The 17,058-nt window shown below is 41.1% G+C and overlaps 1 pseudogene; it reads right to left on the reverse strand.

Annotated features, from left to right (window-relative positions):
- Nucleotides 1-7,435: 7,435 nt before the first annotated feature.
- On the reverse strand, nucleotides 7,436-16,653 carry LOC116857033 (annotated as a pseudogene).
- Nucleotides 16,654-17,058: the final 405 nt, after the last annotated feature.

Raw genomic sequence — 17,058 nt, forward strand, 5'->3', positions numbered from 1 at the left:
CCTGTTTTAGAAATTCTTACTCAGTTCAGTTTTAGGATCTTAAGGTTATCAGAAACCTATACCCAGAGGTTTTCTATGAGTATCTTTGAATATGAAACACATTTGTAACAGCATCAGAGTAAAGTACCTGTAAATGAACATTTCAGGTTAATTACATACCAGAACATCAGATTTTTGACATTTCATACCATTTTTAGAACACTCATCTTAATAACACATCTACTCAAAGTCTAAGAGGGTTTAGTACCACTTTTTTGAATTTGCTTCTCATGTAATTTAACATACCAAATAAGCCTAATTAGTTTAATATCTCACAAAAACTTTAAAATGTTCCATGGGCCCATTTTAACACCAGATTGTGGCCAAAAGACTTTATTTTAGAATTTGATTTTGTGGGGCGCCTGGGTGGCTCAGTTAGGTGTCCGCCTTTGGCCCAGGTCATGATCCCAGGGTCCTGGGATTGAGCCTCAAGTCCGGTTCCCTGCTTAGCGGGGTATCTGCTTTTCCCTCTCCCTCTGCCTCTCCCTGCCTCTCATGTGTTCTCTCTCTCACAAATAAATCTTTAAAAAAAAAAAGAATTTGATTTTGCGAAGTATGTTAAAAAATATTAAAAGGTTTGAACATGTGATTAAATAAAATCACAAATTATTACAAAATGATATTTATCCATTTAACCAAAGTGACAATAAAATATATTAAAGGCAAATACAGAAGGTTATGTAATAGTGAACAAAATTTAGCTTTTTTAATATTAAGACTCAGGGTTTTTTTTAATTTTTGTTTTGACTTTTTTTTTTCAAATAATCAAAGACTTGACGAACAGGAAATTATTTTGGCAAAACATAGAGTCCTTGTTTTTTAGGCAAGTAACTTAATTAATTAATTTACTTACTTACTTATTTTTATTTGACAGCGGGAGAGTGAGAGAAAGCACAAGCAGGGGGAGAACAGAGGAAGAGGGAGAATCAGGCTCCCCACTGAACAGCATCATGACCTGAACCTAAGGCAGATGCTTAACAGAGTCACCAAGGCACCCCTAGGCAGAAAACGTTAAAGGTAAAGAAAAACTTTTGTTTATAATGTCATATTAAGAACAGACCAATAGTTTAAGAAAACTGCATCCTTTTAGTAAAGAGAAAGCACAATTCTCATTTTTGAAATTAAAATTCATTTACTTTCTTAAATTTATCTTAATCTTAGCCAGTATTGACCACACAAATTCCTTTCAAAAGATTCCTTTTGTATAAACCTTCTGCAATTTTTTTTACATTCTCATTTGTCCTCAGTTTTCCCACTTTATTTTTTTTTTAAGATGTATTTATTTATTTATTTGACAGACGGAGATCACAAGTAGGCTGAGAGGCAGGCAGAGAAAGGGGAGGAGGGGAAGCAGGCTTCCTGCGGAACAGAGAGCCCGATGTGGGGCTTGATCTCAGGACCCTGGGTTAGGGTTGACCTGAGCCGAAGGCAGATGCTTTAACCCACTGAGCCACCCAGGCGCCCCAGTTTTCCCACTTTAAATGGCCAGTCTCATTTTAGGACAAAATCATTTTCTTTCCCTCAACTCAACAAAAATGCATTTCTATTCCGTATACTACTTATTATCAAAAATACATGTCATATTTTCCTTGCATACAGAGTTGTTCCCCTTATTATTTCCAGTAGTCTCATTTACATTTATTAGAAATCATAACTTTTTGAAAACTTGGTTTCTAGTGAAAACTGGTAAGCAGTTCTGAGCCATTTGCTACACAATTATTCTTTACATTAGCAAATTTGTGGATACATTTCATATTTCCAGAAATGTGCTTTTTCATAGTATAATGTTTCCTTTTTTATCGTAGTATAATATTTCAATAAAACAAAGCCAAGTTTACTAATATACCCATATTTATCTTTAGTTTCTCTGTATAAGAGAAAAACAGATAAACTTCTGGGACGCCTGGGTGGCTCAGTGGGTTAAGCCGCTGCTTTCAGCTCAGGTCATGATCCCAGGATCCTGGGATTGAGTCCCGTATCGGGCTCCTTGCTTGGCAGGGAGCCTGCTTCTTTCTCTGCCTCTGCCTGCCACTCTGCCTGCTTGTGTGCTAGCTTGCTTGCTCTCTCTCTCTCTCTCTGACAAATAAATAAATAAATAAATAAAATCTTTTTAAAAAATAAAAATAAAAATCAGAAAAAAAAACAGATAAACTTCTGTTTAGTAGTTGATGCTTTATTATTTTGTCTTATTTGGAAATGATTTAGGTATTCAATAAATTTAACTTAACTCATCATTTAACTTAGCAAAAGTTTTTAAGTTTTAGGTTACTAAAGATTTTGAAACTACTTACAAGTTTACTTATAAGCCTTTGTACATCTATTTAATCTACTTGCTTTTAACAATTACATTTAGATTACCCACAAAACTTTATGAGCCGTTGGACAAAGTCAACCATTACTCTGGGGTTTTTTGGACAAATTTTCCAGCAGAGATGACAGACTTATTTGACTTTCAGTGAACACAGGCAGACTCTAAGTTTTATATTTAATGCTGTTAACTCTAAAACTGTGTATTTTAATTTAATCAACAACCTTTAATTAGCTTTCATATTGAATACTTTCTCAGATTATGTGAACGTGAAAAACATTTAGGTTAGTTTTTTGTCATTCTGAGTTTTATATGCCTAATCTTACAAACTCTTGCCTTCAAACTGGCTACATATATCCCTTTTACAAGTTAATTTTAGCAATACTGTTGGGAGTTAGTTGGACAGGTAGGTAGTCAGGGCCAGAGTCCCCAGCAAGAAAATATGGAGTCAGGACAGCTAAGATAAAACACTAACATTATTACAGCTTAGGCAGGACCACACTAGCATTCTGCTTTGCAGCCTTTGCAGAAATGACTTCTGCAAAACGTCCTAAAATAAGGCAATTAACCACAAAGCATTTGTCTCTATTACAGGCAAGAGGCAATTAAGACATAAGCCTCCAGATGTGAGCAAAAAGGACCATCAGCTCAGAGACATTAACCTAATAGGTAGACAGATATGTGGCCAAAGCCCTGATTGCTTAAGAAAGTTCTGCAAAAGAGTTCATAAAAACCCTTAACCTTAGAAACTCTGATGGCAACCCTTTTGGGCCCCCCTTCTTCTCCGGGAGCTTTATACTCTTGCTCAACAAACGTTGCTTTGCTGCCCACCACTCTGCAATCTGGTCTACCTCTTCATTCTTCGAAGCAGTGTGATCGAGAACCACAGGCACTAAGGGGACAAAAATCATGTAACATTTACATGAACAACCTATATACTTTTTTAAAAAAGACTATTTATTTGACAGAGAGAAACACAGAGAGAGAGGGAACACAAGCAGGGGAAGTGGGAGAGGGAGAAGCAGGCTTCCAGTGGAACGGGGAGGCCAATGCGGGGCTGGATCCCAGGACGCTGGTATCATGACTCGGGGCAGAAGGTAGATGCTTAACAACTGAGCCACCCAGGCACCCAACCTGTGTACTTTGAGCCTATAGATTAGGCTGGAGTGCTCCATGTAAATCTTGCAGGGAAAGGGAAGTTACGACAGGCAGGTGAAGCTGGGTTTTAAGAAGGGGACTTTACAGGGCACCTGGGTGACTCAGTGGATTAAAGCCTCTGCCTGCAGCTTAAGTCATGATTCCAAGGCCCTGGGATTGAGCCCCTCATTGGGCTCTCTGCTCTGTGGGGGGCCTGCTTCCGCACTCTCTCTCTCTCTCTGCCTGTCTCTCTGCCTACTTGTGATCTCTGTCAAATAAATAAATAAAATCTTAACAAAAAAAAGAAGGGGAATTTACTTTGGATGTGGACATTTATTTTTTTCTATTTTTTTAAAAAGATTTTATTTATTTATTTGAGAGAGCTAGAGAGAGAGCACAGGTAGGCAGAGCAGCAGGCAAAGGGAGAGGGAGAGGCAGGATCCCTGCTGAGCAGGGAGCCTGATGCAGGGCTTGAGCCCAGGACCCTGGGATCACAACCTGAGCGGAAGGCAGCTGCTTAACGGACTGAGCCACCCAGGTGCCCCTGGACATTTTTTTTAAAGATTTTATTTATTTGACAGAGATCACAAGGAGAGAGAGAGAGAGGAGGAAGCAGGCTCACTGCCTAGCAGAGAGCCCAATGTGGGACTCGATCCCAGGACCCTGAGATCATGACCTGAGCCAAAGGCAGATGCTTAACCCACTGAGCCACCCAGGCAGCCCTGGATGTTTATTTTTAAGTCATAAGTCTAATTTCTGTTGTTTCAACTTGTCAAGGAGGTCCCTAAGGCTAGCCACTATAATAATAAGACAGTTGAGAGCTGTCTATTAAAAAAATGTTCTTTTTTTTTTTAAAGATTTTATTTATTTGACAGAGAGAGACCGTGAGAGAGGTAACACAAGCAGGGGGAGTGGGAGATGGAGAGGCAGGCTTCCTGCTGAGCAGGGGTCTCCATCCCAGGACACTGGAATCATGACCTAAGCTAAAGGCAGACGCTTGACAACTGAGCCACCTAGGTACCCCTAAAAAATGTTTTTAATATAACCAATTTAAAGGCTCCATCCTTCAGCCATTGATGAGTAGGATGTATTAATAAACCAATAAGCCTTAACAGTTCAACTGGAGATGCAAGGCATCCAAAGAGGGGTTAGATGACACAGCATCCATGATTCAAAAGTTAACTTCTAGAATTCATCTAAGAAAGCAAAGGCCTTTCTTGCATATGAGGGAAGGATGGTGTAGGGGAAATTTTCTCTGATCCTCACAAAATCGTGAGATGCCTTCGGTTACAGACCTGGCCATCTGTGACATGGGGCAGGTGCTACTGGAATGGGACTTTCCAGCACTGACAAGCAACGAAGGTTGAGATGACAGGGTTTCCTCTGGGCGGGAACCTCTCATGACAAACTTCCCACGGCCGGACAAAGAGAGTGAGCCTTGGATCTCAGTGTATTTGACTGGCCACCCACTGCACTCAAGAAAGTGCACCCTCTGGATGGTGGAGACCAAGAGAATATTCTCACTGCTCACAAAGCAAGGCTCTTAAAAGAGGACTTTACCTCCATTTTGACCTCAAGCTTTCTAATTGATTAAGTTCTTCTTTCCTGTTTATCTCTTAACTCAGGCAAAAGACCTTGTGGGCAAAGCATTCCTGATGGGAACCAAAACTACTCCTTCAAACAATAAGGACTATCCTGGGCCAGCAAGACCCTGCCCGGGCTTGACTTACAGGACAATGATCGACTTGACCTTCACTGCCCGCCTGCAGGTACGACCCACCTTTGCCCCACATTTTCCTGATGTAAACCTGGAAGTATTTTTAGCACTTTGGTGATAGTCTCTGAGATGCTAATCCACTGTCTTCTTGGTGTTGGCCTCACTGAAATAAATTCCTTTCTTGTTTCACCACCACTCCCTTCTCTGCCTTTGGATTTTGTCAGTGGCAAGTGGCCAAACCTGTTTGTTCAGTTTGGGAGCCCCAGAGCCAGGTGCTTTTGCACTCCTGTGCCCCGGCTATACTCTTAGACATAGAACATGTGACTGGGCACCTGGGTGACTCAGTTGGTTAAGCATCTGACTCTTGATTTCAGCTCAGGTCATGATCTCAGGGTCATGGGATCCAAGCCTATGTTCAGCCCCATGTTGGGCTTTACACTCAGCAGGGAGTCTGCTTGGCATTCTTTCCCTCTCTCCGTCTCCCACTCATGCTCCCTCTCCCTCTCAAATAAACAAATAAATCTTTAAACACACACACACACACACACACACAGAGGACAAGAGGGAAAGGACAAATCTCTTACATGCACATTAACAGCCTTGTCTAGGCCTTGCGTCTCTTAGAGCCACAGCCACACTAATACTTAGGAGGGAAGTGCAGTGAGGTTAGGAATTCTGTGTTGTTTTACAGTATATCTCATTGCATGGATGTTTTCTTGAGGTTCAGGGGTGACATAGTGTTGATCTAACCTGTTCTGTGACAACTTACTGGAATCTTCTTGAGGTGGTAAACACTCTAACAGTTTTTAAGTGTTTGACTTAAATACAAATTTTTTTTAAGATTTTATTTATTTATTTGACAGACACAGATCACAAGTAGGCAGAGAGGCAGGCGGGGGGGGGGGGGAAGCAGGCTCCCTGCTGAGCAGAGAGCCCGATGCGGGACTCGATCCCAGGACCCTGAGATCATGACCTGAGCCGAAGGCAGCGGCTTAACCCACTGAGCCACCCAGGCGCCCTAAGTGTTTGACTTAAAACACTTAAAATTTTGCAGCTTCGGCTTCCAACACGTCCCTTAGCAACAGCCTTTACCTCAAGTGGGCATTAAGGGACATGGAAGACAGACAAAGGGAAACAAAAACCATCTCTGGGAGGAAATGGATCAGGGACCAAATAGTACTCTACCAAATGTAGCCAAAGAGTAACCCAGCGCAAGGAACTGGTTCCATAAGTATTTTCTCCTGCTAATCTAAACTTAGAGAGAAAAAGGCCTCTCACCACTCTGGTTCCATTTGCCTCCCTGGATAGCAATTCCAGGAGACATACGTGGTAAGAAATCTTACCTGATACTGGCTGAATGTCAGATGTCCCAAGGGTCTCTCAGCTACAGCAGTGTCAGGGTGACAGGTGCCCAGTGAATGCAAGTTTCCTACGGATTGCATCAGCTGTTGGGGAGGAGGAATTTCCTCTGCCTTTCAAGACCCTCTAGCTGGGAGGTACCTGGGTGATGCAGTTGATGAAACATCCTACTCTTGATTTTGGCTCAGGTCATGATCTCATGGTTGTGAGACCCAGCCCAGCACCTGGCTCCACACACAGCATGGAGTCCACTTGAGAGTCTCTCCCCTCTACCCCTCCCCTCTACCCTGCCTGCTCATGGTCTCTCTCTCAAGTGAATAAATAAATCTTTTTTAAAAAGACCCTCTAGCTCATGTCAAAGTGACATGAGACAGATCGTAGAAGAAAGTCAAATTTAATAGTAAACGTACAGTGTATCCACACAGATATATTTGAGTTGTTTCTACTTTTTTACTAAAAAAACATTAAAGTCATTTAAACTTTTTTGCTTAGTGATTAATTTTCTTATACCAATCATGTCCCTAAGATCATCTCTTAGAGGGGGAATTTCTGGGTAAACAGTTTTGATTATATGAGTTTATAGGATTTTGCTTGATTTCTTTCTTTCTTTCTTTTCTCTTCTTTTTTTTTTTTTGGAGTCCCTGGGTGGGTTCAAATGATTTATTTTCTTATGCTGTTATAGTCATGCAGCAAATGATGTTTCATATCCTGTTTTATTTTTAATGAAAATATTTCCCCATGTTATCACATGTGTTCTGTAAAACAATTTTTAAGCTTATTTTTTTAGTAATCTCAGTACCTAACGTGGAGCTTCAACCCACGACCCAGAGATTAAGAGTCGTACATTCTTCCAACTGAGCCAGACAGGTCCTCAATTTTTTTTTCTTATTAATACAGTATTTATTTGTCTTCCCTCTGTCAAACCCTGAGCCAACCACGTTCCCCAGGCTGCCTGGGGAGGTATAGGAAAAGGATTATACAGGGCAGACGAGACACGAGAGAAAGACCTATGGGAGGTGGAGACGGCTCCTTCACATGGTGAAGAGGATGAGAAAGGCCACCATTAGGCAAAAGAGCCCCATGGCCTCCGAGAGGGCAAAGCCCAGAATGGCGTAGGAGAAGAGCTGTTGCTTCAGAGAGGGATTCCTGGCAAACCAATGATGAGGCTCCCAAACACAGTCCCAATTCCTGCCCCAGAGCCAGCCACCCCTACCGTGGCAGCCCCAGCCCCAATGAACTTGGCTGCTGTATCGATGTCCCTTGAAATGGCGCTGGTTTGGAAGCTTTGGCTAGGAATAAGTGAGGTCAAGGGACGTGGGGCTGCCAAGATGCTGAGGCCCTTATGAGGTGCCTCATCTGTCAGTGTCTCGGGTGGTTTTAGCACCGCTGCAGACAGTGATCGGCTCAACAGCTGAGAGGTGCTCCTGACCAAGAATAGGTCTCCAATTTTTAATATTGTTATATGGACATAAAGCTGAATCAAGTTAGTCAATTTAATCTACTATTTCAGTTGTGGTACAGTTAGATACTTTCTACTTTTTCACTGGGGTAAAACACACTTTTAGGAATATCTCTTTGTAGAAAGGTTAGTGTATATTTAGGATGACGCTTCAGGATAAATTCTCAGAAAAGGAATTACTGCCTCAAAGGCTATGGATATTTCTTTTCTTCTCTCTCTCTCTCTCTCTTTCTAAGTAAGCTCCATGCCCAGTGTGGTGCCTAATGCAGGGCCTGAGCTCAGGGCCCTGAGATCAAGACCTGAGCTGAGATCAACAGTTAATGCCTAACCTACTGAGCCACTCAGGCACCCTGGAAGTTTCTGACGTTAGTTGATAAATATTGCCAAACTGCTTTCCAAACTAGTTATATCAGTCTACATTGTAATGTGTCATATCTTACATAGGTTAGATATTAGAACAACCTGATGGGCTACAGAACAACTTTCCTTAGAGATCTTTAAAAAGAAAATAAATTTGGGGTGCCTGGGTGGCTCAGTTGGTTAAGCAACTGCCTTCAGCTGAGATCATGATTCCAGAGTCCTGGGATCGAGTCCCACATCAGGCTCTCTACTCAGCAGCAATTCTACTTCTCCTTCTCCCACTGTGATCTCTCCTGCTTTCATTCTCTCTCAAATAAATAAAATCTTTTAAAAAAAGAAGAAGAAGAAAAGAAAAGAACTTTCCTGGGGTGCCTGGGTGGCTCAGTTAGTTCGGTGTCTATTGGTTTTTGCTTATGTCATGATCTCAGGGTGGTGGGATTGAGCCCCACATCAGGCTGCACACTCAGCAGGGAGTCTGCTTCTCCCTCTTCCTCTCCCTCTGCCCCTTCCCCTGCTTTCTCTTTCTCTGTCTCTCTGAATCTCTCTGAAATAAATAAATAAACCTTAAAAAAAAAAGAAAGCAAATTTCCTTCTCTGTGTTGCAGTTTAAACTTTCACAGACATAAGAAATGTATGCCATCTCTCAATTAAAAAGAAAAGATGTTTACGGGCTGCTGGGTGGCTCAGTCAATTAAATGTCTGACTCCTGGTTTTCAGCTCAAGTTATGATCTCGGGGTCCTGACATCGAGCCCCACCTCAGGCTCTCTGCTCAGCAGAGAGTCTGCTTGAGGATTCTTTCTCTCTCTTTCCCTCTGCTCCTCCCCTCAACTCACATGTGTGTATGCTCACACTCTCTCTCTCAAATAAATATATAAATCTTTTTTAAAAAGACATTTAAATTACAAACACCAGGAAGGTTAACGTGGACTTGGTGTTCTTGACCTTCTCTCTTATATCAGATCTTAGATTTGGATTGTGACTTTCTTTCCAAATAAAATGTTACCACATTATCTGTATAAGCAAGGTGGGTATCTATTCTATGGACAGGGAAATACTGAGACACAAAGAAAGTTTTTAGGGGTGCCCGGGTGGCTCAGTCGATTAAGCAGCTGCCTTCAGCTTGGGTTATGATCCCAGGGTCCTGAATCTAGCCCTGCATCAGGCTCCCTGCTTAGTGGAGAGCCTGCTTCTCCCTCTCCCTCTGCCTGCCACTCTGCCTACTTGTGCTCTCTATCCCTCTGCAAATAAATAAATAAAAATCTTTTTTAAAAAAGTTTTTAAATTGACTTTCCTATAGCTGTATAATTTATGCTAAATTCACATCTATAGTTTCATGCCTTGGTGAGAAATCTTTGCAATGTTAGTAACATTCAGGTTCACCTCCAGACGGACTAGAAAAACAACAGATTTTTTTTCAAAGATGGAATTCCAGGAAGGAAGGCTCCATCTAAATTCCATCTTTACATGAAAGAAAATATTATCACATCAAAAGAAGGAATTTCTCATACAAAACAAGTAATACAGGGGCCCTCGCTGACTCAGTCAGTAGAGCATCTGAGTCTTGATCTTGGGGTCATGAGTTTGAGCCCCACATTCAGTGTACAGATTACTTAAAAAAACACTCACACAAAAACCAAAATAATAATAATAATAATACATACATACATACAAGCTAGACTTGAACCTAATACTTTGCAGTGTGTAAGAATCAAGGTTTCCCCTGACAGTCTCTTAAGATGACTTTAAAATTATAATAATCTATTCTTTCCTTATCAAGAACCATTTTGTGTTATATTTTATTTAATTTTTAATTTTATTCATTAAAGATTTTTATCTTTATTTATTTTAGAAAGAGAGCAGGGGAGGGGCAGAAGGAGAGGGAGAGAGAGAATCTTAGATTCCCCATTGAGTCCAGAGCTCAACGCAGGGCTGGATCCCACAACCCTGAGATTATGACCTGAGCTAAAATCAAGAGTCAGATGCTTATCTGACTAAGCCACCCAGGCACCCCTTACTTAGTTTTTTAAGTAAACTCTACTCCCTACATGGGGCTTGACTCATGACCCCAAGGTCAAGAATCACACGCTCTATTGACTGAGCCAGCCAGGCAGCCCTGTACTGTATTTTAAACAGCAAAATGCTTGGTGTAGGTCAGAGTTTCTCAGCCCTATTAACATTTTGGGTCAGGATCATTCTTTCTTTTGGGGAGCTGACCTGTACATTGTGGGATGCTTACCAGTATCCCTGGCCTCTGCCCCCCAGATGCCAGCAGCACCCTGCCCCCTTCCCAGTAGTGACAATCAAAAGTGTCTCCAGACATTGCCAGATGTTCCCTGGGGAACACAATTATCCCGGTTGTGGTACATATGGTATATTTTATGTACCACTGGTGTGGTACATATGGTATATTTAATAAACTCTGATTACATCTAGATGAATGACAGGTGGAAAAGGTGGACAGCTTGGATACTAACATCCTTTAATAGATATTTTCATATTAATTTCACTTTTTCAACTTGATCTAATACATTTTAGAAAAATTATATGCCTTGTCACAGCAAATGGAAAATGGGAATCAATTGCTAAGTGTTCCAAATCTATAAGTAGAATATGTGTGTTCCATATAAATTACAGTAAATCTAAATATTTTTAAGGGTTTTATTTATTTTTTTTGAGAAAGAATGAGCACAGCAGGAAAAAGGGGCAGAGGGAAGGGTTGAGCAGGGAGCCCAACGTGGGGCTTGATCCCAGGACCCTGGGATAATGACCAGAGACAAAGGCAGATGCTTAACCGACTGAGCCACCCCAACACCCCAAATCTAAATTTTTTTTTAAGATTTTATTTATTTATTTGAGAGAGAGACAGTGAGAGAGAGCATGAGCGAGGAGAAGGTCAGAGGGAGAAGCAGACTCCCCATGAAGCTGGGAGCCCGATGTGGGACTCGATCCCGGGACTCCGGGATCATGACCTGAGCCGAAGGCAGTCGTCCAACCAACTGAGCCACCCAGGCGTCCCCCAAATCTAAAATTTTAATGAAGAGAGTTTTCTAGCAAAATGCTGGTTAAAAACAATGTAATTCATAATATAATTATCTATAATGTAATTCATAATGTTATCTGTGAATAACAATTTTTTTAGCAAATGGCCTTTTCTGTTTCATTAGATAAAATACCAGGTCAGATATCTGGGTTTTCTTTTTTTAAGATTTTAATTAATTATTTGACAGAGAGAGACACTGTGAGAGAGGGACACACAAGCAGGGGGAGTGGAAGAGGGAGAACAGGCTTCCCACTGAGCGGGGAGCCCAATGCAGGGCTCCAGCCCAGAACCCTGGGCTCATGACCCGATCCAAAGGCAGCCACTTAACCACCGAGTCACCCAGGCGCCGCTATCTGTATTTTCTAAGACATTTCAGAAACAATTTCAAAGCTGCTTGTTTATGAATTCTACTTTCAATCTTGAGAATTCATATGGCATTTCAAATAGGACAATTCAAAATTCCTGTTACAATCAGAATAAATGACACATTTGAATTAAATCCTTAAGAAAAATCTCAAATAATTAAGATTAGCAGTCATATCTTTGGTCTTAAAGTTTAAACCAATTATTTTTGAATTGTATTCTAATAATTGTGCCAATAAATTTAGCCAAAAAATTTTCCTAACATATATTTTCACTGTGATAGTATATCTTTTCTTGGACATTATGAACAAGTCTTTCTGACACTATAAAACTTGACATGTCACCAGGTCAACCCTCAGGGCTCTGTGCTGGGAGTCTCCCCTTATCCCAATGTTAAAAGGACTTTCTCATATGCTTATGTTCAGTAACATGCCTTCCCAATATCTGAGGGAAAATTGGTAAATATTTGGTATAAAATAGTTTTCTCTGGACTATGTTTAAAATCTTGAATCAGTTAACATGCGTTTGCCTGTGAATAAGAATATCCAACTAATGGGGTGCCTGGGTGGCTCAGTGGGTTAAAGCTTCTGCCTTCAGCTCAGGTCATAATCCTAGGGTCCTGGGATCGAGCCCCACATCGGGCTCTCTGCTCAGCAGGGAGCCTGCTTCCCCCTCTCTCTCTGCCTGCCTCTCTGCCTACTTGTGATCTGTGTCTGTCAAATAAATAAATAAAATCTTAAAAAAAAAGAATATCCAACTAAAAGTGGCAGATATAACAGGAAGTTTCATTGTCTTACCTAACAAGAGGTTTAGAGGTAGGCAGTCATCCCAAGCTAAATAGTGTTGTCAGTGACCCATGCACTTTTGTCTAGTGCTTAATGGCTGCAATATGGTCTCCACAGCTCCCATAGCCTATGAAATGACAGGAAGGAAGAAGTGGGAAAGAAAGCTCTCCCTGAATATCCTGCTTTCGTCAGGATGGAAAATCCTTCTAGAAGCATCTAAAGAGAGTGCTGCTGAAGGGCTCACTGACCAAACCTGGTCCACATGGCCTGGCTACCTGCAAGGAGAGTGGGAAAGAGAGTATCTGTCATTATTATCCTCTATTATAGGAGGCAGACCCTGCCAGAAGGTAAAAGAGAGAGAGGAATAGCTTTTTGGTAGGCAACCAAAAGTGTGTGCCATTTCATATTTTGGGAGAATGTTCCTCAATCGAAAAACCTGTGATGTTACCAAAGTTCTATGAGCATTCTAAATAGCTATCTCTTCTCTATATTTCCCATTTAAGATTTTATTTATTTATTTGAAAGTGAGAAAGAGAGAGAGGGCACATGTGAGGTGGGGATGGGGGGAAGGGCAGAGGAGAGGGAGAAGCAGACCCCCTGATGAACAGAGAGTCCACATGGGGCATGATCCCAGGATGGAATCATGACCTGAGCCGAAGGCAGACAGACACTTACCTGACTGAGCCTCAGTAGCTCACATGTAGGCAATCGACATGTCTACTGCTCTTTGGGCCATTCAAAAAGATTAACACGGAGCACCTGGCTGGCTCTCACTAGAGTGTGTGACTCTTGATGTCAGGGTCATGAGTTCAAGCCCTGCATTGGGCATAGGGCTTACTAAAAAAAAAAAAAAAAAAAAAAAAAAGAAAGAAAGAACAAAAAGAAATTAGGTTTCCAGAAATATGTAATTCTAATAGAAACAATGTGTTTTTTTAAAAGATTTTATTTTATTTTTTTGACAGACAGAGATCACAAATAGGCAGAGAGGCAGGCAGAGAGAGAGGGGGAAGCAGGCTCCCCGCTGAGCAGAGAGCCCAATGCGGGGCTCGATCCCAGGATTCTGGGATCATGACCTGAGCAGAAGGTAGAGGCTTTAACCCACTGAGCCACCCAGGCACCCCTAATAGAAATAATGTTAAATAAACCTCCCCTAGAAAAAAAATCACAAACATTTGAACTACAAGAAAATCTATCAGACTGACACTGCCTGCTGTCATGCTCTCCAAAGATGATTCAAGCTTGGCATCCAGAGATCTCAACAGGCTGGCTAGCCTCAGAACTCAGAAACTGGTTTATAATTTGATCCAACCATTAACCATTCTTTTTCTTTTGTTTCCATAGAAATGCCTCTTATTTAAAACCTGATTGCTTGGGGGCACCTGGGTGGCTCAGTGAGTTAAAGCCTCTGCCTTTGGCTCAGGTCATGGTCTCAGGGTCCTGGAATCGAGCCCCGCATCGGGCTCTCTGCTCAGCGGGAAGCCTGCTTCCCCCTCTCTCTCTGCCTGCCTCTCTGCCTACTTGTGATCTCTGTCTGTCGAGTGAATAAATAAAATCTTTAAAACCTGATTGCTTGAACCATAGGCCTAACTTTGAGAACACAATTGCATCACTGCCTCCTGAAATGAGTTTAAATGAACTAACTTATTGCAGAGGCTTGTTCAACAAGACAGAATGATCTACCTGATTAAATTTTATATGTAAAACTTAAGGGAAGTTTCAGAGGAGGAAACTAGGGCCAAGGAAGTATGTCCCAAGATGGGCCACTTTGGCATTAATGTTAGTTTGAGTCAAAAGCAATCAGAACCCACCATATTTAAGAAAAACTATTTACCTCTCCCTCAACTGCTTGTTGGTCCCAGGAAGAGAGCTATTTACAAAGATTCCTCTCTACCCAAGAGACTTAACCACATAATAGAGCAACTTTGTTTTCCAAATACCTCTCACCTTTCTGCTAATGGTCTTTCTCCCCTTTGTATCCAGACCCCTACCGGGCTCCTGAGCTCATTTAAGCCTCTTGTTCCTTTACTATCTTTGGGATTTCCTTGTCTGTGGATTCCCCATACTCATGAAATTAAATTTGATTTATTCCTGTTAATCTTTCTCATGTCAGTTTGACTCTTGGTCCAGTTGGAAGGACCTTGAAGGGCAGAAGAAATTTTTCCTCCTTGACACAACCTTTCAAATTTATTCATGATATACCTATTTGGGCTAAAAATGTAGCTTTCTTATTTCTGTAAGTTTGCCCTCATCGACCTTACAAGCTCCTGTATTCTGTGTGGACACTGGTAGGAGGAAGAAGATCAAGTCTAATTTATTTACCTGAATTCAATCCTATAAAATGTCTTTGTAAAGAGTCTCTACTTGGATGATTCAGTGAAGAACTCAGTCCTTCAGATTTCCACTCTCCCTCTACTCCTCTCCAAGAAGACATCCTGGTATGTGAGCAAGGGGTGTGGCTGTCATGACCTCAAAGAGGCAAAGGGCGTATGTTAATCCTCCCAAAGAAAAGCAGAATCCAGATGGCCCCACTTCTGTCTTCTGCTTTCCCAAGAGCCTAGCTAACCTACTTCCTGCCCCAGTACGTCAGCCTGGAAGGAGGAGCTCAGGACAATTGTGTCTTGTGACCTTCCTCCCAAACTCCACTCCACACACCCCCCACCCCCGCCCGTTTCCCTGTAACTGATCCAGAATTGCTTTTCCCCTCATTCTTTACAGTCTGGGGGGGGGTCTCCCTTCTACTGTGCACACAGGCCCTATGTATTTAAAAGGAAGCTTTGTCATTTAGAAAGCCCTTTCCCCAAAAAGCCTGAGTTTTCTGTACATTGTCTTACTAAAAAGAGGTGAAGGGCCTCTCTCTTATGAGAGCACCTGTCCATCCTTCCTTTCTTGGGACAGTAAGGTTGATGACTCTGTCAGAAGGCTAGCAGGACCTGGGATTTAAAGGGGGGGGGGCAATCAAAATGCATTGGTTTAGAACCTATAAAACATGTCCCCCAAGGAGACAGGTGAAATTGGATGAACTAAAGAAAGGAGATTCATTTTCTTGGGTGTCTTGTGAGCACCATCTCTTTTTCTTCATAGAGACAAAGTATAACTTTCAAAAACATGACCCTAATGAAAATATAGAATGAATACATGTCACAGGTTTTATGCATTAATGAGAGAAGCGGGAGAATGGTAAATATGGTACAAAGGAGAATTCGAAAGACAGATGTATACATTCATAAAGGAAAAGCATGCTGAAATAAGTTTGCTAAATTAGAAGCAAAACAGGACAATAAATCCAGAACCTCTGCACAGAAATCTTTTGCATCTCTCCTGGACAAAAATTTACAAGTTAACGTGTCTGAGCTTTAACCAAGCAGCAGTGTGTTCCTTTCAAGAACTAAATATTCCTTGGGTGGGGCTGTTAGATAAAGGCCTTGAAATAAAGCTTTGGTCCAATGTTCAAAGGACAAGCAGTCATCCTTTTGCTTTGGTTCCATGTGTTAGGTAACTTTTCCTCACATAATGAAATGTTGCATACATCCCACCCACCTTAACGGTTATAAACCCAGTATGGTGGGAGCTGATGAAATAAAGGGCCATGAATGGATTTATGAAGAGCCTATAGAAATAAAAGATGTGGTTTATTTAAAGCAAGGCCAGTTTTCTGCCTTAGAGGTACACATGAAGAGGTATTTTTAAATACCTAAAATTGTGATGTTGCTCTAAAACCTGTAGGTTTTAGAGATATATTTTTAGTCACGAATTACCCTTTCCTTAGAATCATAATCTAGATTTATTTAATTATGCATAAGTGATTCCATTACCAAAACAGATTAATCTGGTTAAATGAAACCATAAGGACATGTGATTATTTTTCAATCATAGGTTACGTAGGTTACTACAGCCCATGTAATGTATGCTAAGCCTATTTGTTTACTGAAGTGACAAATATTATTTCCTCAGTCAAGCATATTCAGAGTTGGCTTACCTTTAAGGAATTTAGCACAGTTCACGTATAAACCACTCTTCAACTGATAGTAGTTTCCAAAACAGATCTGATTTTTAAAAATTTCGTAACTGCTCATTTGTAATACCATCCTCCCTATTCAAATGGTTCTCTTGGTATTCTCTTGGTTAGAGAGCAATGAAAGAAAATGAATATTATAAAAGAACAAAGCCTACTCTGAGTAGCAGTTTCCCCATGGAATTTCATTTTCTGAGTAGAGCACAAGATCATCTGATTAAAAAGCTCAAATTTTCAAACTTTCTCTTGATGTCTATGGTGTGTGTAACATGAGCACGTTTCCATATTAAGGTTATTCAGCTGTGGAAAACACAAGAATGCACACAAAGCTTTTCCTTTAAAAGTTGAAGAAATCTAAGAACGCACATTGGTGCAGCAACGAGAAATCTTTAAATGCTGGCCGCCAACTGCTAGGCAGTGGGTTTTGTTTGTTTGTTTTGTTTTGTTTTGTTTTTCTTTTGTTTTTCTTTTAGTGTTG

This window comes from Lontra canadensis, unplaced genomic scaffold, assembly GCF_010015895.1.
Source record: "Lontra canadensis isolate GAN:19392208 unplaced genomic scaffold, GSC_riverotter_1.0 scaffold116, whole genome shotgun sequence".
Lineage (NCBI taxonomy): Eukaryota > Metazoa > Chordata > Mammalia > Carnivora > Mustelidae > Lontra > Lontra canadensis.